Raw genomic sequence first — 22,446 nt, forward strand, 5'->3', positions numbered from 1 at the left:
TTGGAAGAACAGCTTCAAATCCTTTATTGAATCTCAGGATGCACGCATGTGGATTGTATTGAAGATGGGTACATAAACCCAGTACATGATTTTGACGGCAGACCACGTAGAACAGACTACGTGAACATGAAAGAGGATGATAAAAAGATCTACGAGGCTGAAAAGAGAGCCTTGGCTGCAATAAAGACATCCTTACCTGATAGCATCAAGCATACCTTCACAAAGTACACAAATTCAAAAGATATGTGGGATGCATTACAGAAGCGATATCAGGGAAATGAAAGTGTCACTCAGGCATTCATGGCAGAAATAGTGCCAGTTCATGAGGCTGAAACTACTGTGAGTGATGCTGAATCTGAAGTGAAAAGTGATGAAGCTAAAGTGGATGCTGAAGTAGAGAAAGAGAGTGAAGCTGAACAGGTTGTTGATAATCAAACCACAGAAGTTCATGAGAAAGAGGTACAATCTAATTCTGTGTATTTAAGGTGTCGTGAACTAAAGGGTGAGGTTCACAGGCTGTCAACTCAAAATCAAAGTCTGGTTAGCGAGATGTTTAGCATAAAAGAGTCAAACTTTTTTGCTAAAAGAAATGAATCTCTATACTTGAAGAAGATAAAAGGTTATGAAAGTGAAATCGAAGCCTTAACATGCAAATTGCACGAAAAACTTCAAGTAATAGACTTAGCTCATGAAATGATGGCTGAGAAAACAAAAGAGAATTCTGAAAAATGCAAAGAGTTGTCAGATGCACAACTCAAAATTATTGAACTTGAACATAAATTAAGTCAATTCAGAGATTCGTCTTTTGTTATGAAACACGTGATGGGTAGGTTAAAGAAAAGTAATGACAAGACCACTGTTGAGCTTCCAGGGCTTTAATGAAGTCCCACCTCCTCTTAGTCATGACTATTCTTTTCTACCTGATGAAGATGAGCTACCAGCCTATATGTCAACTGCACCAAGTAGTTTCGGATCTACATCAAGTCAAGGTGAGAGGTCTGAGAGTGGTGATGCTAAGAAGAACAATAACAAGGAATCTTTGAAAAAGAAAAATTCACCTCCAAAGGGCAAAAATCAAACTTTTGTTAAAAAGATTAATTTTGTTCAAGGTAGTGATATGAAAAATGAAACCGCTGTTATCGAAAAAGAATCTAATGTAGAGTTTGCAAAAAATAAGAACATAGAAAAATCTGAAATTAAGCAAACTGAGCAAAATTCTTCGAAGGCATCATCACCATCTGATAAGGGATCTACCTCAGAGACTCCAACTAAGAAGTCTTTGAAAAGGAGATCGTGCTTCCGGTGTCACATAAAGGGACATGTAGCTAGTTGCTGTCCTAACAAAAATAGTGAAACACAAATGAGTGACAAACAGAGAGGGAAATTACCAGAGAAGAGTGGTAATAGTGAGGAGAAAGGCTCAAATTCTCCAATGAAATCTGCTCCTAAGCAACCACAAAATGTTAGTGAGGAGAAAGGCTCAAATTCTCCAATGAAATCTGCTCCTAAGCAACCACAAAATGTTGCTGTTGGTGTAGATAAGGCTGGAACAGGAACTTCACAAGTTCCACGTTTTCAAAGAAATCAACAAAGATTTCAGCCTAGATCTCCACCAGGCAGATATCAGAGACCTAGAAGCAGTTCACCAAGAATGAACAATTTTAATTCTAATAATTTCAGAGGTCAAAGTCAATATCAAAATCGATACCAAAATTATGGTGGTCGAAATTTTTATAACAATGGCTTTAGAAATTACCACAATAATGATTCAAGGTTTCAAAATCAAAATTTCCAAAGGTCAATCTGTCCAAATGTATATAGGAACCCTCAGGACCAAAGGCCTAGTGGAAATCAAAATCAAATTCCAACAGGTCTAAGATCCAAGAATCCAGTTAGGAGTAATGGATATTGGATGGATGTTCCGGTAGTTGGTGAATTTGGACGACCCAAGACCATTAAGGCTTGGGTCCCCCAATCTAACTAATTTCTTAAGTTAGTGTGTGCAGGAGCTACTAAGGAGGATTATCAACTTATGTTGATAGTGGCTGCTTCAGGCACATGACGAGGGATGTGAGATTGTTGATTTGTATATATATTAAATGATTTAAATTGAAGTTCAAAGTGTTGAGTCGACATAGAAGATAACCTGGCAGATCTTTATACTAAAGCATTTGACAGGGCTCGCTTTGAACACTTAGTCGAACTCAACGGGATGAGGAATCCTGAATAACTGGTTTTTCATAAGAATTTTTGTAAATAGTTTACTGTTTTTCTTAAAGATCAAAAACATAATTTTTTTTTGAAAAATCAAAAACATAAAAAAAATATAAAATCAAAAATGAGTTATCACTGTGTGAAAAAGAAGAAATGTTAGTACATCAGCAAGTTAGACTGTCACACTGAAATTGAACCTAAATTGCTTAAGTGTGATAGCAGCTTCATCATATGATGTACCAGTAGGCAAAAGGCATGAAATAATCAACTTACCAATGTGATATAAACATAAATGAACTGAATATGAGTGGGGAACACATCAGTGGTGTATGGTTTAATGACCTTAATTCTTGCGTTGAAAGATTGCCAAAATGTGAAGTTTTGGGTCTTTATACTGTTATTTCATCTAGGGATATCTTGGTTGTCTGTCTGTTAGAACTAAAATTATACATGACCTCAGGAAAGAAAGTCACATGGAATTAGCTCATTTCTATTTGAATGTCTGTATGTTTTCCCGATACACACAATTTTGATCTGACTTTGAAATCTTCTCTGAAAAAAGTCGTGTACCTCCTCTGCTGCATCCAGATATATGCTGACCTGGAGGTGCTAGGCAACGACAGCTTCTGCTGCATCCAGATACATGCTGACCTAGCTGTACGTTGTCGCGCTGTAGATCTAATACACCCGAAAGAGGCCCTCAAGTGCCCAAAAGAAACCCAAGAAACCTATATCAAACTGAGAAAATCTTATTTGATCTGTATATTATACGATCTCTCCTAAAGATCTATTCTGTTCTCTTCTCAACCTATTCCCAGTTAAGATTTCAGAACTCTGGATTGGACTTGTGAAATATGTGGTAGGGAAGATACTTGCATGATAGAGTGTGCTGTTTATATTTCCAGGATTTGATTAGTATTTATTTGGGTGTTCATAGTTAAGCAATCAAAACATGATAACACATATTATATGCAGATCTAGACACCGTCATGATATCTTAACGTATGAATTCAGTATACTCACCTACTACGATGAATCTTTGTGCACACCTTGATCGTGGGGGTATATCCTGAAGTGGGACACGCTCGTATTTCAGTAAATAAAATTACCTTAACGTATCATATGGTAATGGTACTTGAAATGTTCATGCATTTTGTTTAAGTGGACAAACATACTGGTAATCGTCTTGAACTGCTTTTCACTAAAACATTACATAAAGAATTATCTAATTGTGTGAAACAGTTTGATTGTGCTGATATGATCCTCTTACCAGTGATTCTCACAAAAATATAGTTGTTAGGGCTGGATTTTTATTATAGGTGATCCTTATACGTGATCCTAACCAGTGATCCTTGTTTCTTTGGCAGACAGTGATCCTCAGCAGGACTTCAGGATCAGGATCATGGGACATTATAGTGATCCTCATACTAACGGCCACTTCCGCTTAATACAATATTGTTTTGTAGGAACATCTAGCAGGATACGCTCTAGGCATCATGATCCAGGGACGCGTCTTCACAATTATGGCAAGAGCTTAATTGAAGATAGACGTTGCACATGATATGGAAACTAGGCTTGATTTATGGGCGGCTATTTAGGCTAGATTGTATCTCATTTCTAAAGGGGTAATGAGCTGAATATTAGTTTAGCTACCTAAAATAGGTCACCTACACATGTATAAATACCACTCTTCCTCATTCGGAAGAACACACACAACATACAACACAACTCTCACACGCTTAGACACTCGAAACAATAGTGATCCTTGTACTCAGCTCATTATCATCCGAAGTTGTAATCATATTTTTCTTATATTGAAGTTGGTGATCGGTAGTTGCCATCACCCGAGGTTTTTTATGCCGGAGATCATACATTGATCAAGGGCTTTTTCCTCGTATAAATCATTGTGTCTTTGAATCTTTTATCACAGAAGTGATCCTTTACTTTCATAATTAACCAAGCATCATACCCCGTTTACATAAAGTTTGGTTACATTATCCTTGTGTGATTTTTGACCAAAACAGTTTGGCGCCCACCGTGGGGCAATTGGTGCTTCATTCATAAGAAAATCTTTTGTTCAAAATCATTTCAAAGAGTTACATGGCTTCATCATTGAAGAACACGTCCACGGCGATGTCTGCAGTCACCTCATCACAGACCACTCTACCTCCTCCACCGGCAGGATCTCAGAAAAATACTGAGAAGAGACCAACTCCTACTTTCTCTAAACCTCCATCTTCTTCTGCTATGAATTCTTCTATTCCCAGTACTAGTGATGTGTTTGCTTTGATTTTGCAGATGAAGGATCGCATGCAGCGGCAGGATGAAACTAATGACAGGATCCTCAGGGAAATTGGAGACCTCAAAAGACAAAAGAAAGCGGCAGAGGATCATTCCCCACTGATGCCCAAATCCTTGAGCTTCGAGACTCCAATAATCACTTCCCAGCCATCGGGGATCCCGGACGTACAGATCATAGGGGAGTCAAGAGGATTACATCTCAAGTCGGCAGCAATGACTCAGACATCAGGCCCACATTTTCAGCCAGCAGGATCCTATCCTCAGTATATGGGATCCTTCATGAATTCAGGAGTTTATCCGGGTGCACAGCAATTTCAAGGATCCTATTTTGTTCCAGGATCATCCCAGGTTCAAGGATCCTCCTTTGTTCCAGGATCATCCCAGGTTCAAGGATCCTCCTTTGTTCCAGGATCATCTCAGATACCAGGATCCTTCCCGATGCCAGGATCCCTAAGAAGTTTGCAGACAGGAAATCCCGATGTCCATCAAGGGGACTTCATTCCAATGCAAACCATAGCCTCCACTGGTCCCTCCATTGTCCCTGAATCCCAGCAACATGGATTCACAACCATTGTTCCTAATTTAAACCCTATGGGAGGTAACACTTTAAATAATTATCCTACTACTAACCACGGATTCATGCAGGATACAAGTGTCAATCATGTTATGGCCAGGGAATTACAGAAACTAAAGGACATGATCTCGAGTGTTCCGGGAGTAGTTAAACCTATACCTGAAATTGCAGATGGGAGCCATAAGGTATCTCGTTTCGCACCACCAATTTGTGATGCAGAGTTACCCAAAAGGTTCCATATCCCTACCATGAAGCTGTATGACGGTACAACGGATCCAGAGGAACACGTAGCACAATACAGGGAAAGGATGGAGATCAATCCTATCCCAGAAAATTGAAGGAAGCATGCTTATGTAAAGGATTTGGATCCACTCTTACTGGATCAGCTCTTAAATGGCTGCTAAGTCTTCCGCCTTATTCTATTACTTCATTTGCTAATTTAGTTAATTTATTCAACAACCAATTCTCATGTAGTAGAAAATTTGAAAGATTAACCAGTGATTTATATAGGGTAACCCAAAGTCATAATGAATCATTAAGAGATTATATAACTAAATTTAGTAAAGAATCCTTGGACATTCCCAACTTGGATATGGCTACGGCTGTTGAAGCCTTCAAAATGGGACTGCTTAAGGATTCATTATTCTATGATGATCTTGTTATGACACCATGCAGGAACTTAGATGAAGTAAGAACTCGGGCACTCAGGTTCATCCGGCTAGAGGATGACAAGAGGATCCAGGAGAGACAAGTAGGATCCTCAAAGCAAGACAAGCAAGTATCCTCCTTCAAGAGCAACAAATTCAAATCCTACCATAGAAATGAAAATCAGAATGTGCTTGCTGTCGACCAGGAAGAGGATGATGAAGATTATCCTCCAATCTCAGAATATTGTTTTTCTGTTGATAATCATGAACTGATCCTTGCAATGCAGAATCTAGGTGAAAAAGCTAGGTGGCCCAGGAAGAATGATAAACCATCCGGGACTAAAGACAAGTCAAAATGGTGTGCATACCACGAGGATTTCGGGCATCTAACTGAAGATTGCATAGCCTTAAGAAAAGAAATTGGATACCTGCTAAGCAAGGGGCATCTAAAAGAATTGCTGGGGAGAAAAAAGCAAAGGACCCAGGATCCTGAAAGGATCCCCGAAAAAGCTCCAGCACCTCCGGCAAATGCACAAGTGATCAACTTTATATCCGGAGGATCAGACATCTGTGGTACATCCTTCTCGGCGGCCAAAAGACATGCAAAAGAATCAAAAATGGATAATGGAGAAAGGCCTATTAGAACATCAAGTGTTTCAGAAGGGAAGACGATAACATTTGATGAGGATGATCGCATTAACATTCAGGATCCTCACCATGATAGTTTAGTCATTACTCTCTTTATCTCTAACCATTTTGTCCGCAGGATCCTTATCGATGGAGGAAGCTCAGTGAAGATTATCCAGCTTGATGTTCTGAAGAAAATGGGTATCCCAGAATCAGACATCACACCAAGATCCTCCGTACTTGTAGGATTCAGTGGAGAAACGAAGAAAACTCTGGGGGACATCAAACTCCCAATCTACGTGGAAGGATTACATAATTATCATAAATTTTGTGTTATTGACTGTTTATCTTGTTGCAATGTTATCCTTGGCAGGCCTTGGATACATGATATGAAGGCAGTCCCATCCACCTACCATCAATGTGTGAAGCTCCCTAGCCCATGGGGAATAATCAAGATCGACAGTGATCAGCAGGAGGCTAAGGATTGTTATACCTCATCCATGAAGCCAACCTCGAAGTCAAGGGAGCAATAGCAATTACAGCATCCTCCGAGGAACGTCTTGGAGGCAAGGGAACAGGATGTGGACGAAACCCTTTTGGATCCCAGTGATCCTGAATCAAAAATCTATATCGGATCAGGGATCCTTGGCAAGATGAAAGAAGACTTACTATCCTTCCTCAAAAGACGAAAATCCACCTTTGCTTGGAGACATGAAGACATGACAGGTATATCTAAGGATATTATTACTCACAAACTTGGCATTGACAGGTCTATCAAACCAATCCATCAAAAAAGGAGGAAGTTTGCACCAGAAAGGAATGCCATAATCCAAGAAGAAGTAGAGAGACTACTTCGAGCAGGTATGATCAGAGAGGTAAAATATCCAAAATGGTTAGCCAATGTGGTTGTTGTCCAAAAGAAAAATGGAAAATGGAGGGTATGTGTCGATTTCACTGATTTGAATAAGGCATGTCCCAAGGATCCTTTCCCTTTACCCCACATTGACTCCATGGTGGATGCAACGGCGGGGCATGAACTGTTGACCTTTATGGATGCATCATCTGGATTCCAACAAATTCAGATGGAACCATCTGACTAAGAGGATACAGCCTTTATGACCCCAACCGGTTTATATTGTTATATTGCCATGCCTTTTGGACTAAGAAATGCAGGTGCTACATACCAAAGGCTGGTGAATATGATGTTCAAAGATCAAATTGGAAAAACTATGGAGGTGTACATAGATGATATGGTGGTCAAATCAAAGAAAGCTGAGGATCACCTAAGGGACTTAGAAGAAGCATTCGATATCCTTGATAATTACAACATGAAACTTAATCCTTCAAAGTGCCATTTTGGTGTTAAGGCAGGAAAGTTCTTAGGATATATGGTAACTCAGAGGGGCATTGAAGCAAGCCCAGAACAAATCAAAGCATTAATAAATATCAAATCTCCTGCCAATGCCAAGGATGTTCAAAGGTTGACAGGCAGGATAGCGGCTCTGAACAGGTTCATATCGAAATCCTCAGAGAAATGCAAAGAATTCTACGATATCCTAAGGAAGAATAGGAAGTTTGAATGGACTGAGAAGCATGAGAACGCTTTACAAGCCCTTAAAGAATATATGTCCTCAGCACCAGCATTAGCAAAACCGGAAAAAGGAGATGTGTTATCCTTATACCTGGCGGTATCCTCAACCGCTGTAAGTGCTGTCCTTGTCAAGGATCACGAAGGTACACAATATCCTATCTACTATGTAAGTAAAAGTTTACTTGATGCCGAATCCTGGTACTCACACCTCGAAAAACTTATTCTTGCATTAATCATGGCATCCACTAAGTTAAGGCATTATTTTGAAACCCATACTATTGTTGTCAAAACTAATTTTCCAATTAAGAATGTCCTCAGGAAACCAGAGATGTCAGGAAGGATGGCTAAGTGGGCAGTGAAGCTTAGTGCCCATGATATAAGATATGAACCAAGAACAGCCATTAAATCCCAAGCCTTAGCTGACTTTGTGGCAGATTTCAGCAGTGATCTACAAAAAGAAGCAGAATTGGAGGTCCAGCAGCTGGATGAGACCAAGGATCCTTGGATATTACACACTGACGGATCCTCAAATGTCAAGGGCACAGGGCTCGGGATCCTACTAAAATCGCCACAGGGGGACATAATACCCCATTCCATAGCCTGTGAATTCCAAGCAACTAACAATGAGGCTGAATATGAAGCCTTAATTCCTGGCTTGCAAATCGCTAAAGATATGGGGGTAAAATATCTCGAAGTATATGTAGACTCATTGTTAATCACTAATCACTTTAATGGATCCTATGTTGTTAAAGGTGAAAAACTAACCAAGTATTTAGAGATAGTCAAAGAATTGGCACTCTCCTTTGTTTCTTTCAGCTTGACACAGGTACCAAGGGAGGAAAACACAGAGGCTGATGCATTGGCCAACCTAGGATCATCCTTGAAGATTCCAGAAGATATAAGTATCCCTATCATCCATATCCTAGCTCCTGCTATCAAAAATCAGGTGGCCATGGAAATAGAAGAGGATACTGCGATGATCCCTAGTGAAGAAGCTCAACCTCATTCAGGATCATGGACCTCACCAATCATGAGATACTTGCAACACGGGGAGATTCCGATGGAAGAAAATCCTAGAGCTTTCAGGATTAAGGTATCTCAATTCACAATTTTGAATGATGTATTATATAAGCGATCTCTTGCAGGTCCATATTTGAGATGTATCGAGGATCCTGAAATTGGAGAAGTATTGAAAGATTTCCACGAAGGAGATTGTGGAAACCACACTGGGGGCAGAGCATTGTTCTCAAGGATCCTTAGAACAGGATACTACTGGCCAACCATGAAAAGGGATGCTGTAGAGTATGCTAAGAAGTGTGATCCTTTCCGAAGACATAGCAATATCCTCCATCAGCCAGCTGAATTTTTACACCCAATACCATCCTCTTGGCCATTCATGAGATGGGGAATGGATATAGTTGGCAAGCTTCCTAAAGCACCTGGTGGAAAAGTATTTATGCTTGCCATGACTGACTATTTTTCCAAGTGGATAGAAGCTGAAGCCTTTGCTCAAGTCAGGGAAAAGGAAGTCATATCCTTCATTAAAAGAAACATTATAACTAGATTTGGCATTCCCTCTGAAATTGTATGTGATAATGGTTCCCAATTCATTGGAAGCAGAACCACTAACTTTTGTGACAGTTGGGGAATCAAGATGATAACATCAACACCAGTTCACCCACAAGCCAATGGTCAAGCAAAATCATCCAACAAGATCATCATCAACAATCTGAAGAAGAAGCTAGGATCCAAGAAGGGGAAATGGGCAGAGGAGTTACCTTATGTGCTATGGGCTGATAGGACAACTCCCAAGAATGCCACTGGTCAAACACCTTTCTCTTTAGTATTTGGGGCAGAAGCAGTGATCCCAACAGAAATGGTGATCCCAACTGCTAGAACAAGTGCTCGTGATCCTGAAGAAAATGCTACAATCCTAGCTCAGGATTTAGACACTATTGAAGAAATCAGGGACCTAGCTAGGATAAGGATGGCAAGCTACCAACAAAGAATGGCTGGTGCCTACAACAAAAATGTCAGAATAAGGAAGTTCCAAGTCGGAGATATGGTGTTAAGAAAAGCATTTCAAAATACTATCAATCCTGCCGACGGGAAGTTAGCACCAAAATGGGAAGGTCCCTACTTGATTGAAGCTGAAGCAGGAAAGGGGGCATACAGGTTGCTAACCATGGAAGGGAACTTGTTACCAAGAGCCTGGAATGCTGTTCACTTAAAGAAATATTTCATGTGAACATGATCCTTCATGCATGTGATCCTTACATTGAAGTATCCTTGAAGGATCCCGGTGATATCAGTGATCCTTACTCTGGTAATATGCTTATCCTAGAAACTATTACATTTTCTTATTTTTTACCTAAGGATAAGGATCACGTATCCTTCATCCTCTTCTCACGAACCATTTGAGTTATGTTAGTTCAGGTATCCTCCGCACGTCGTCAAAGATCTTCGAAAGCACCGCAAGTCTTTGGGTCCAACCCCAGTTATCCTTGGGATTATCCCCAGTTTTCGCCAGTAGCGCACGATGATCCTGGTATAGTTCACGTCTTTGGGACCAGTACCCACTTCCGGGGCTGACAACCTCATCGTACTGGCTATACTTAGGATCCTACGTATAATGGTAGACGTACCATACATCCGTTCCTAAGGTTTCTAACGTTTTCACGTTAGCTAAGGTTTTGACATTTTCATGTCACTAAGTTTGGATAGTCGCCAGTAAGGGCCATACTCCAGTTTACATACGATCCTTTGGGCTTGTCCCCAGTTATCCTTTGGGCTTGTCCCCAGTGATCCTCCGGGATCATTCTCAGTTATCCTTTGGGCATGTCCCCAGTTACTAATTTATTTCTTACATTGGCTTAGTCCCAAATTGTGCTTCGTTTTTCAGGATTGTCAAAGTTAAAACACATAAGGATCCTTAATCCTTATTATCTAGTAAAATCTTATCTACGACTGTCTCGGTTGAAGGTTAGGATCCTAACTTGGATCCTCAGGTATGATCCTTGACTATTTTGATTATACTCATTATCCTAACCAACCCTTATACTTTGACAACCAAACCTATGATCCTTGAACTAAAACACTTTGAATATTTTCAATATCAGGATATTTGATCTAGGATCATATCCTAAATTTATTAAATATATTTTCAACTCTTGCTACTTTAACAAATATATTACAAAAACAACCAAGAAACAAGAAGATAAGGATAACAACACGAGATAAGCCAGAAAAGTTAAAGTTATATTATTAAACAAAAGGATCATTAACCCTTTCAAGAAAGTTGTCAAGATTGCCAACCCACATTTCTACCAGCAAAACGTGGCCCGTCCACATGGGTTGGCAAAGGGTGTCCATTGTCTATGCGGTCTTAGCATTTTGCAGGAAATAAAAAGCGGCAAGATCACAAAGGCTTCATCCCCCAAACAGAGGATCCCTCCACCTTTTATGATCCTACCTATTGTTCAAAGGATCCAGGATCCTTAACCCTAAAAACTATTGTTCAAGAAATTACAAACCATAATTATTCCAAATACCACTTCCACAAACCACTACCAAACCTAAAAAATTGGGCTCCGGCCTAGTCAACAATATCCATCATCGCCCAATCATGCAGCCTACACCTTTGCTGCTCCATCACCACCAGCTTATCCGCCCTGATCCTGGTCAGCATCACCACCCTTCAGCATGGGGATGTCCTCAGCCTCATCCTCGTCCTCCAGATCCGCCAGCCTTGCCTTCCAACCTTCAACATCCCACGAGCTCTTGTCAAAGGTAGGATCCTGAGCCTCCTCGGCCATCTGAAGTTGTATCTTGTACATAGCAATTGCCGCGGAGACCTTGGCATCTTGGGTGATCTCCTGCTTCTCGTTATCCATATCAATCAGCCTTTGAGCAGCCTCATCCTTGGTAGCCTGGAGTTCCTTCTCAAGGTCTGCCATCTTGAGATCCTTTAACACACCCATCTGCTGGAGGTCGGCAATTTGGCTCTCCTGATCCTCGACATGGCCAAGATAGGTCTCGATCTCGGCAAGTCTCTGCAAAAAGGGAAAAAAGATAAGATTGAGATCACGTGATCCTCAAAAAGAAAAAGCAGGATACTCGAGGCAGATAACCAACAGGGGCAGTGATTCTTACCTCATTCACGTAGTCGAGGAATTGCTGTCGGAGGAGGGGAAATCCTTGTAGATCTTCAGTAGTCTTCCTCTTCTTCCCCTTGCCTCGGATAGGTGCTTTGGGAGCTGATACTGAAGGACTGGCAGCAGGAGCCTTCTTCTTCGAAGACTTGACGTTGGCAAGGTCGTCTATCCCAAATTTAGAAGCAGATTTGACAGACCTGCAGACTTTCCAGCACCTACATAATCGAAAAACAAGATAAGTTCCCTTATTAATCGAACAATTTTACATATAACTTATTTTCTATAAGGATACTTACTTGACATAGTGGCAGATGCAGAGGATACTTCTTGTGAATCTTGGACGGTGACTTGGAAACTTCTGACTTCAGGATTAAGCCTTTTAAAAGCTAGGACTCTCTCTTTTGCAGCAGGGGTTAATTTCAGATGAGCAACGGAGATAGCTGCATAAAAGACAAAAAAAAAAAAGACATCAGTGATCCTCATCATATAAGACGGGACTGATAGTGATCCTTCGAGGATCCTCTACCCTACCATGAGTGGCCCATTCCTTGGGCAGATCCTTCCCATCCGGGATGGAATCCCTCCTAACAAAGAAAAAGCGACGCTTCCAGTTTGTATCGTTCTTAGTGACCTTGAAGACAGGGTGATCCTCCCCGGCTTTCCGTTTCAACAAATACCGGTGAGAACCAAAGGTGGTGAGATCGTAAAACTCAGCTAACTCCGCCATCCCCAGATCAATCCCTTCCTGCTCGATGATCCTCTCGAAGGTATACAGAACCCTCCAGATCATCGGCATAGCTTGGATATATGAGATGCCGGTCAAGGAAAAGAAAGATTGGGTGAACGATGGAAAAGGATATGAATACCCTATGGCGAATGGAGTAGCAGGAAAAGCCACCCAGGTATCCGAAACAGAGTCACTCAGAGCGGTAGGTGTGAAGGACTTGAAAACAGCATTCGCCGGAAAGCAATGACGAATTCTGTCTTTGTGAACATCAGTAAAGCAACACCTCTCCGTAGGAGAATCCTTGATAATCCCCTGGCTTTTTAAGGGACTATCCTTCTTGGAATCCTTGTGTGGAGAATTCCGGAGCAACATGTTTGTGACGGGACGGAAACAGAGTAGAAGCAGAAAACAGAGCAAAGAGAAAAGAAAGAGAGAAAGAGAAGAATACCTGATCAATCTTCGGTGCAGAATATAAAGGGAGTGTATCTTGAATTTAAATACAAACTGATCCTCACCCTATCTCCTATTTATAATCATGATCTGCAGGGATTGTCACATCTGTGACGTAATGATCACAACGGCTAGTCCGGGTGTAACGGCTAGTTTCTTGGAGTTGCCCGTTAGAGATAAGATCGAAAACAAAATATAACTCGTCTATTTACAATTAACTCCTTATATTTTGGGGGCAATTGTTAGGGCTGGATTTTTATTATAGGTGATCCTTATACGTGATCCTAACCAGTGATCCTTGTTTCTTTGGCAGACAGTGATCCTCAGCAGGACTTCAGGATCAGGATCATGGGACATTATAGTGATCCTCATACTAACGGCCACTTCCGCTTAATACAATATTGTTTTGCAGGAACATCTAGCAGGATACGCTCTAGGCATCATGATCCAGGGACGCGTCTTCACAATTATGGCAAGAGCTTAATTGAAGATAGACGTTGCACAGGATATGGAAACTAGGCTTGATTTATGGGCGGCTATTTAGGCTAGATTGTATCTCATTTCTAAAGGGGTAATGAGCTGAATATTAGTTTAGCTACCTAAAATAGGTCACCTACACATGTATAAATACCACTCTTCCTCATTCGGAAGAACACACACAACATACAACACAACTCTCACACGCTTAGACACTCGAAACAATAGTGATCCTTGTACTCAGCTCATTATCATCCGAAGTTGTAATCATATTTTTCTTATATTGAAGTTGGTGATCGGTAGTTGCCATCACCCGAGGTTTTTTATGCCGGAGATCATACATTGATCAAGGGCTTTTTCCTCGTATAAATCATTGTGTCTTTGCATCTTTTATCACAGAAGTGATCCTTTACTTTCATAATTAACCAAGCATCATACCCCGTTTACATAAAGTTTGGTTACATTATCCTTGTGTGATTTTTGACCAAAACAATAGTGTTTATTGCTTTTGTATTTACTTGCTTTCAGAAAAATATAAAAATCCAAAAATAGTGTCTTTTTCTGTTTAAAATTCTTAACGTACGGAAAATTGTTATTTTAGGAGGAATTGTTACTGATAGGGGGAGACGGTGTTAGTAAGTGAGTTCAAAAATTTTCAATCAGACAGGTTCTTTTGTGTTGAACAAAAAGTTTTGCGTGTTGATGATAAGTTGAAAAAGCTTAATCTGTTATACAGTTTAACTAATCTCTTGAAAAATAATAATCTATTTAACTTTGTTGAAAAATTATTATGGTTTCTCGAGATGTTTGTTTTATAATATACAGATTGAAGCAGTTTGTTGCTGAGAAGTTGCTGTGAGGTGTGAAGATGAGAGTTTGATTGGATGCATGGTAGAACCTCCTTTCTATATTGCAGACAAAGTTGAAGAGTTTGAAGATTGCTGTGCAAATGCTAAACTGGAGTTTACTCAAGTGCTAACGTGTTGAAGATTTGGTGATTGGATGCATCAGCTTAGGGGGAGTCTGTTGCTGACATAAGCTGTTGAAGCTGAAGCTATCCAAAGACCAAAGACAGTGCAAGATTACTTGAAGATTGCAAGAAGACCGAAGACAAAGTTTTAACTCAAGACAAAGTTTTTATGAAGCTATTGTTAAGGGGGAGTTTGTTGGTGCATATTTGTGACAACAGCTTAGATTTGGTCTTTGGATATCTTGTAATTAGTTTAACGATAAACAGCTAGCGGGTTTAGCGTTGTAATAGTTAGTTGTAATGTTTGGGCTAACTAAACCCAAAGAATTCGGTGATGGGGGGCGAATTGGGCCTGTCCAATTCGCAGCCCATGAGGTTTAACCTAGCCCAAATAGTAAACCTTGTGTTATATAAACAAGGTTAGGCTTTAGGGTTTAGGTTATCAGTGAATCAGCCAAAACAGTTTGTGAGAGAGAGAATTCGTGAGAGCTAGGGCTTGGACGAATTTAGTGTTGGTTAGGGATCTTGGATTGATTGTAATCAGATTGATAGATAATCAATAAAGATCCAGTTTGAAAGTGAATTTCTGTTTTAGTTTCTACACGTTTTCTGCTAATTCTGATCAAGAGGATTCCGCACTCTTGATTGGAAAGACGATTCTGTGAAGATCCATATACATCAAGGGGACCTACACAAGTTGTAGATGGCCAAAGAAGCTCAGGATCCTAATTTTGACAGGAGCAACTAGGATTTGGAGGGCTGGAAGGCTAGGCTGGCTGAGTTGGAGGACGAAGAGAAGGCTGATGAGGTTCTGGCAATTGAGGCGACCAACCGCGGCAAGGATCAGGGTGGAGAAGCAGGTGGAGCTGGTGAAGGTAATGCAGCGAAGGTGTAAGCTGAATGAATGGGCGATGATGGATACTTCTAGACATAGCCGGAGCCCATTTGTTTAAGTTTGGTAGTTTGTTTTGTTGAACAATGATGGGTTGTATTTTGAACGATAGTTACTAGGTTTATGGATCAAGGATCCTCAGACAATAGGTAGGATAATATGTGGTGGAGGGATCCTCTGTTTGGGGGATGAAGCCACTTGTTATCCTGCCGCCTTTAATTTCCTGCACTGTTATGACCATATGAACAATGGACACCCTTTGCCAACCCATGTGGACGGGCCACGTTTTGCTGGTAGAAATGTGGGTTGGCAATTTTGACAACCTTAAAGGGTTGAACATTTTGTGAATAAATAAAATTTTAACTTTTTGGCTTATCCTGCGTTTCTATCCTTATGGATCCTTTAGTTTCCAAGTGTTATTATGTACTTTGTTTGAATAAGAAATGTTAAACAAATTATGTTTTAGAATTTTAGGATATGATCCAGGATCAAATATCCTACAGTCGAAAAACTTTAGAAAGGTTATGCAGTTTTAGGATCATTGGGTCTGTTGTCAAAGAATAAGGGTCACTTATATAAATGATAAATAAAATCAAAGTGATTTAAGGATCATACCTGAGGATCCAAGTTAAGATCCTAACTCCTCAACAATAATGATTAGGATAATCAAAAAGACAAACCTTAGTGGAAGGTAAGGATCAAGGATCCTTGCTTGTTTAACTTCGAAAACCTGAAATAGAATATAACTTGGGACTAAGCCAACATATAAGACAAGTTAGTAACTGGGGACAAGCCAAACAATTCTGGGGACAAGCCCAATATACTGGGGACAAGCCCAAAGGATAACTTGGGACAAGCCCAAAGGATAACTAGGGACAAGCCCAAAGGATCTTGTGTAAACTGGAGTATGGCCCTCACTGGCGACTATCCAAACTTAGTGACATGAAAAAGCCAAAACCTTAGCTAACGTGAAAACGTTAGAAACCTTAGGAACGGATGTATGGTACGTCTACCATTATACGTAGGATCCCGGATACAGCCAGTACAATGAAATTGTCAGCCCCTAAAGCGAGTACTGGTCCCATTGCCATGAACTGTACCAGGATCATCGTGCGCGACTGGCGAAACCGGGGACATGCCCAAAAACTGGGGACTAGCCCAAAGAACTGGGGACAAGCCCAAATAACTGGATGCTTCTGTAGAGACTTGTCCAAACCTTCTGCAAAACTTAAAACAAGTTAAAGGAGGATGAAGGATCCAGGATCCAGGATCTTTATATATATAGGATAATTAAGGATGGAAATAGTTTAAGATTGGATCATTACCAAAAAAAGATCCTTTGTCATGTAAGGATCCTTCGAGGATACTCCTTAGCTAAGGATCATGGATCCTTATCACATGAAGTATTTCTTCAAGTGGACAGCATTCCGAGCTCTTGGTAAGAAATCACCTTCCATTGTCAGCAAGCAAACGATATGCCCCCTTTCCTGCTTCAGCTTCAATAAAATAAGGGCCTTCCCACTTTGGTGCAAACTTTCCATCAGCAGGATTGGTGGTATTCTGAAATGCTTTCCTCAACACCATATCACCAACTTGGAATTTTCTGATCCTGACATTCTTGTTGTAAGCTCCAGCCATCCTTTGTTGATAACTGACCATCCTTATCCTTGCCAAATCCATGAGTTCTTCTATAGTATCCAGGTCTTGAACCAAGTTTTCAGCATTTCCTTCAGGATCACGGATACTTGTTCTTGCAGTAGGAACCACCATTTCTGTAGGGATCACTGATTCTACTCCAAATACAAAAGAGAATGGAGTTTGACCAGTAGCATTCTTGGGAGTTGTCTTATCAACCCATAATACATAAGGCTGCTCTTCTGCTCATTTTCCTTTCTTGGATCCAAGTTTCTTTTTCAAGTTGTTGATGATGATCTTGTTGGATGATTCTGCCTGGCCATTAGCTTGTGGGTGGACTGGTGTTGATGTTATCATCTTAATCCCCCAACTGTCACAAAAGTTAGTAGTTCTACTCCCAATAAATTGGGATCCATTATCACATACAATTTCAGAAGGGATACCAAATCTAGTAATAATATTTCTTTTGATAAAGGATATCACTTCTTTCTCTCTGACTTGAGCAAAGCCTCTATCGACTTGGAGAAGTAATCTCTCATAGCAAGCATGAATACTTTTCCACCAGGTGCCTTAGGAAGCTTACCAACTATATCCATTCCCCATCTCATAAATGGCCAAGAGGAGGATATAGGATGCAAAAGTTTAGCTGGTTGATGAAGGATATTACTATGTTTTTGACAAGGGTCACATCTTTTAGGATAATCCACAGCATCCTTCTTCATAGTAGGCCAATAGTACCCCGTCTTTAGGATCCTTGAGAATAATGCCCTGCCCCCCAGTGTGATTTCCACAATATCCTTCATGGAGATCCTTTAAAACTTCTTGAATTTCAGGATCCTCAATACATCTAAGATATGGTCCTGCAAGAGATCGTTTGTATAGCATGTTATTCAATATTGTAAATTGAGATACCTTAATTTTGAAAGCTCTAGGGTTTTCTCCTGTAGGGATCTCTCCATGTTGGATATATCTCATGATTGGGAGGATCTAGGATCCTTATTGCGGAGCATCACTAGGTATGATCACAGAATCTTCTCCTATCTCCATAGCCACATGATCCTCTATAGCAGGATTCAAGATATGGATAATAGGGATTTTGATATCCTCTAGGATCTTCAAGGATGATCCTAAATTGGCCAGTGAATCAGCTTCTACATTCTCTTCTCTTGGTACCTGTGTCAAACTAAAAGATACAAAAGAGAGTGCCAACTCTTTGACTATCTCTAAGTATTTGATTAGCTTTTCACCTTTAACAACATAGGATCCATTAAAGTGATTAGTGATTAATAATGAGTCTACATGTACCTCAAGATACCTGATCCTCATATGCTTGGCAACTTGCAAACCAGCTATCAAGGCTTCGTATTCAGCCCCATTGTTAGTAGTTCGGAACTCACAAGCTATAGAGTGGGGTATTATGTCCCCCTGTGGCGATTTTAGTAGTATTCCAAGCCCAGTTCCTTTGACATTAGAGGCTCCATCAGTGAAGAGTATCCAAGGATCCTTAGTCTCCTCTAGCTGTTGGACTTCTAATTCAGCTTCCCTTTGGAAGTCACTACTGAAATCTGCCACAAAGTCAGCTAAGGCTTGGGATTTGATAGCGGTTCTAGGCTCATATCTTATATCATAAGCACTGAGCTTCACTGCCCACTTAGCCATCCTTCCTGACATTTTCAGGTTTCCTGAGAACATTCTTAATTGGAAACTTAGGCTTAACAATAATGGCATGAGTTTCAAAATAATGTCTTAATTTCGATGATGCCATGATTAAAGCAAGGATAAGTTTTTCTAAATGTGAATACCTGGATTCAGCTTTAAGCAAACTCTTACTTACATAATAAACAGGATGTTGTGTACCTTGGTGATCCTTAACAAAGACCTCACTTACTGCTTTTAAGGATACTGCTAGGTATAAGGATAATATATCCCCCTTTTCTGGTTTCATCAAAGCGAGGGCTGGGGATAGGTAATCCTTAAGAGCTTTGAGGGCACTTTCATGCTTCTCAGTCCATTTAAATTTCTTGTTTTTCCTCAGGATGTCATAGAATTCCTAGCACTTTTCCGAGGATTTAGATATGAATATGTTTAAGGCTGCGATCCTGCCTGTTAATCTTTGCACATCCTTAGCATTCACGGGTGATTTAATGTTCACAATAGCCTTAATTTGCTCTAGACTTGCTTCAATGCCCCTCTTAGTCACCATATAGCCTAGGAATTTACCTGCTTTAACACCAAAGTGACACTTGGAAGGATTTAGTTTCATATTAAATTTATCAAGGATATTGAATGCTTCCTCCAAGTCTTTAAGGTGATCCTCAGCTTTTTTAGACTTAACCACCATGTCATCTATATAGACTTCCATAGTGTGCCCAATTTGATCCTTGAACATCATATTGACTAGCCTTCTCGGAGTAATTTTTCTTCCTCCTCCTGGATAATGGCATTTCTTTCTGTTGCAAACTTCCTCCTCTTTTGATGGATTGGTTTGAATGACCTGTCAATGCCAAGTTTATGAGTAATTATATCCTTAGATATACCTGTCATATCTTCGTGTTTCCATGCAAAGGTATATTTTCTTCTTTTGAGGAAGGATACCAAATCCTCTTTTATTTTGCTAAGGATCCCTGATCCTATGTAAATCTTGGATTCAGAATCATGAGGATCCATAAGGATTTCTTCTACATCCTGCTCTCTTGCCTCCAAGACATCTCTTGGAGGATAAGTTAATTGCTATTGCTCTCTAGGCCTTGAGGCTGGTTTCATTGATGAAGTGTAGCAATTCTTAGCCTCCTGCTGATCGCTCTCAATTTTCACCACCCCCCATGGAATAGGAAGCTTCACACATTGATGATAAGTGGATGGGACTGCCTTCATGTCATGTATCAAAGGCCTTCCAAGGATAACATTACAACAGGATAAGTAATCTCTAACACAATATTTTTTTAAGAATGTAATCCTTCGATATAGATTGGGAGTTTGATGTCCCCCAGAGTATTCTTGGTCTCCCCACTGAATCCCACAAGCACTGAGGATCTTGGTATAATATCGGATTCAGGAATATTCATCTTCTTAAGGACATCAAGCTGGATGATGTTCACAGAGCTTCCTCCATCTATAAGGATCATGCGAACAAAATGGTTAGAAATAAAAAGAGTAATAACAAGACCATCATGATGAGGATCCTGAGTGTTAACACGATCTTCCTCATCAAAGTTATGACTTTATCCTTGGTAACACTGGACGTTCGAATGGGTCTATCTTCATTATCCATATTGGTTTCCTTGGTATGTCTTTTGGCTGCTGAAAAGGAAGTACCACAAATGTCTGATCCTTGGTATGTCTTTTGGCTGCTGAAAAGCAAGTTTAGGTCCGGACCGAAAATAACCGAGAACCGAACCAAAAATATACCCAACCCGACCCGAACCCATGTACCTAGGTATTTAGATCGGTTCCAATTTTTCATATAAAATCGGGTCTGGTCGGGTCGGTTCTCGGTTCTTTTCATTGTGAAACCCGACTTGGACCTATGGACCGGAGCCAACCCAATATTTAAGGTAGTGAATCGGTTCTGTAATTTATGTTTGATCGGTTCTCGTGTCGGGTCGGGTAATGGTCGGGTAGGGTCGGGTTTTTCCTTTTTCTCACCCCTACTGATCCTCCAGGTATGAAGTTTATAACTTGTGCATCTGCTGGAGGAGCTGGAGCTTTTTCTGGGTTCCTTTCAGGATCCTGGGTTCTTGATTTCTTTCATCCCAAAAGTTCCTTTAAGTGCCCCTTGCTTAACAAGTAACCAATTTCTTTTCTTAGTGCAATGCACTCTTCAGTGAGATGCCCAAAATCCTCGTGATAAGCACACCATTGTGATTTGTCTTTCGTAGCAGCTGGTTTATCACTTTTTCTTGGCCATCTAGCTTTCTCACCTAAATTCTGCATTGCAAGAATCAGTTCATTGTTATCAACAGAAAAACATTGTTCATAGATTGGAAGATAATCCTCATCATCCTCTTCCTGTTCTACTGCATGCACGTTCTGGTTATCAGACTTGTTGTAGGATTTGAACTTGTTGTTCTTGAAAGAGGATCCTTGTTTTTCCTGTTTTGAGGATCCTGCTAGTCTCTCCTGGATCCTTTTTGTGACAACTGTGCTCTGTAATCTCTGTTCGATGAAAAACAATGTTGATTATTAATAAAACAATGTGCTTTGGTGTTATTATATGTGTTTTGTGTATATTTGTGTTTGGTAATTTTACAATACGATTCGATTCCAATTTCAAGCTCTAAATCGCTTTCTGGAAGGTTATACGCGCGCTAATGCGTAAATATAACCAGTTTAATGCAATAAACGCTCCGGAATAGTGAAATAGGCTTAACATACCTTAAATAACCTCCACATAACTTAGAAATAAGTTTTGGATGGTTTGGTGTGTCGAAAACAAGTTTGTTCGATCGCAGGGACTATTTGTGTCAAATTGCGAAACTATACCGATTCGTATAGTAACGAACACTCCAGAACTTGATCATAAGTTAAACATACCCTAAATAACCTTTACATAGCTTAGAAATAGGCTTTGAGGGGTTTGGTATGCTAAAATAAACTTTATTGATCAATAGGGACTAAAAGCGTCAAAAAGTGCACAAGTTTGCATTTTCGCGCATATCTTACGTTCTGAATACATCCGGAAATCCAAAAATTTATGTAAGCATTAAAATATTATGTTTTAGTGTTTAGCATAATAAAAATCCATTCGTCGCGCAATTTGGACCGTTTTTGCGTTCGTTACGACTTCCGTCGTAATTAACCGAATAACGCGATCGTACTACCAAACGAGCCGACATCCGAGATATTTTTTAGCACATTTTAAGTTCCCTATACTTTAAATTCATTTTAGAGCTTTAAAATGGGGTTAACGGGGTTCAAACGTGCCAAAAATGCTAAAAAAAATCAAGTTTGGGGCTGCAGGGGCTGTTCTGCCAAAATGAAACTTAGCTGATCTGCACAAGGCTTACGGACCGTAAGCACTTCTCCATACGGTCCGTAAGGACCTCCCAGATCAGCAGAATTGCATTACAGCCATTTCCAGCTATTTCCCACCCTTGCACATGGTTTTGGGCAATCTATGGGCTGGTTTGAAGGCTCCCATGGTATTCAAATCAGTGGGTACAAGTGTAGGGCCGAGATTTATCGCTT

Source organism: Helianthus annuus, chromosome 17 (genome assembly GCF_002127325.2).
Source record: "Helianthus annuus cultivar XRQ/B chromosome 17, HanXRQr2.0-SUNRISE, whole genome shotgun sequence".
In the NCBI taxonomy this organism is placed as follows: domain Eukaryota; kingdom Viridiplantae; phylum Streptophyta; class Magnoliopsida; order Asterales; family Asteraceae; genus Helianthus; species Helianthus annuus.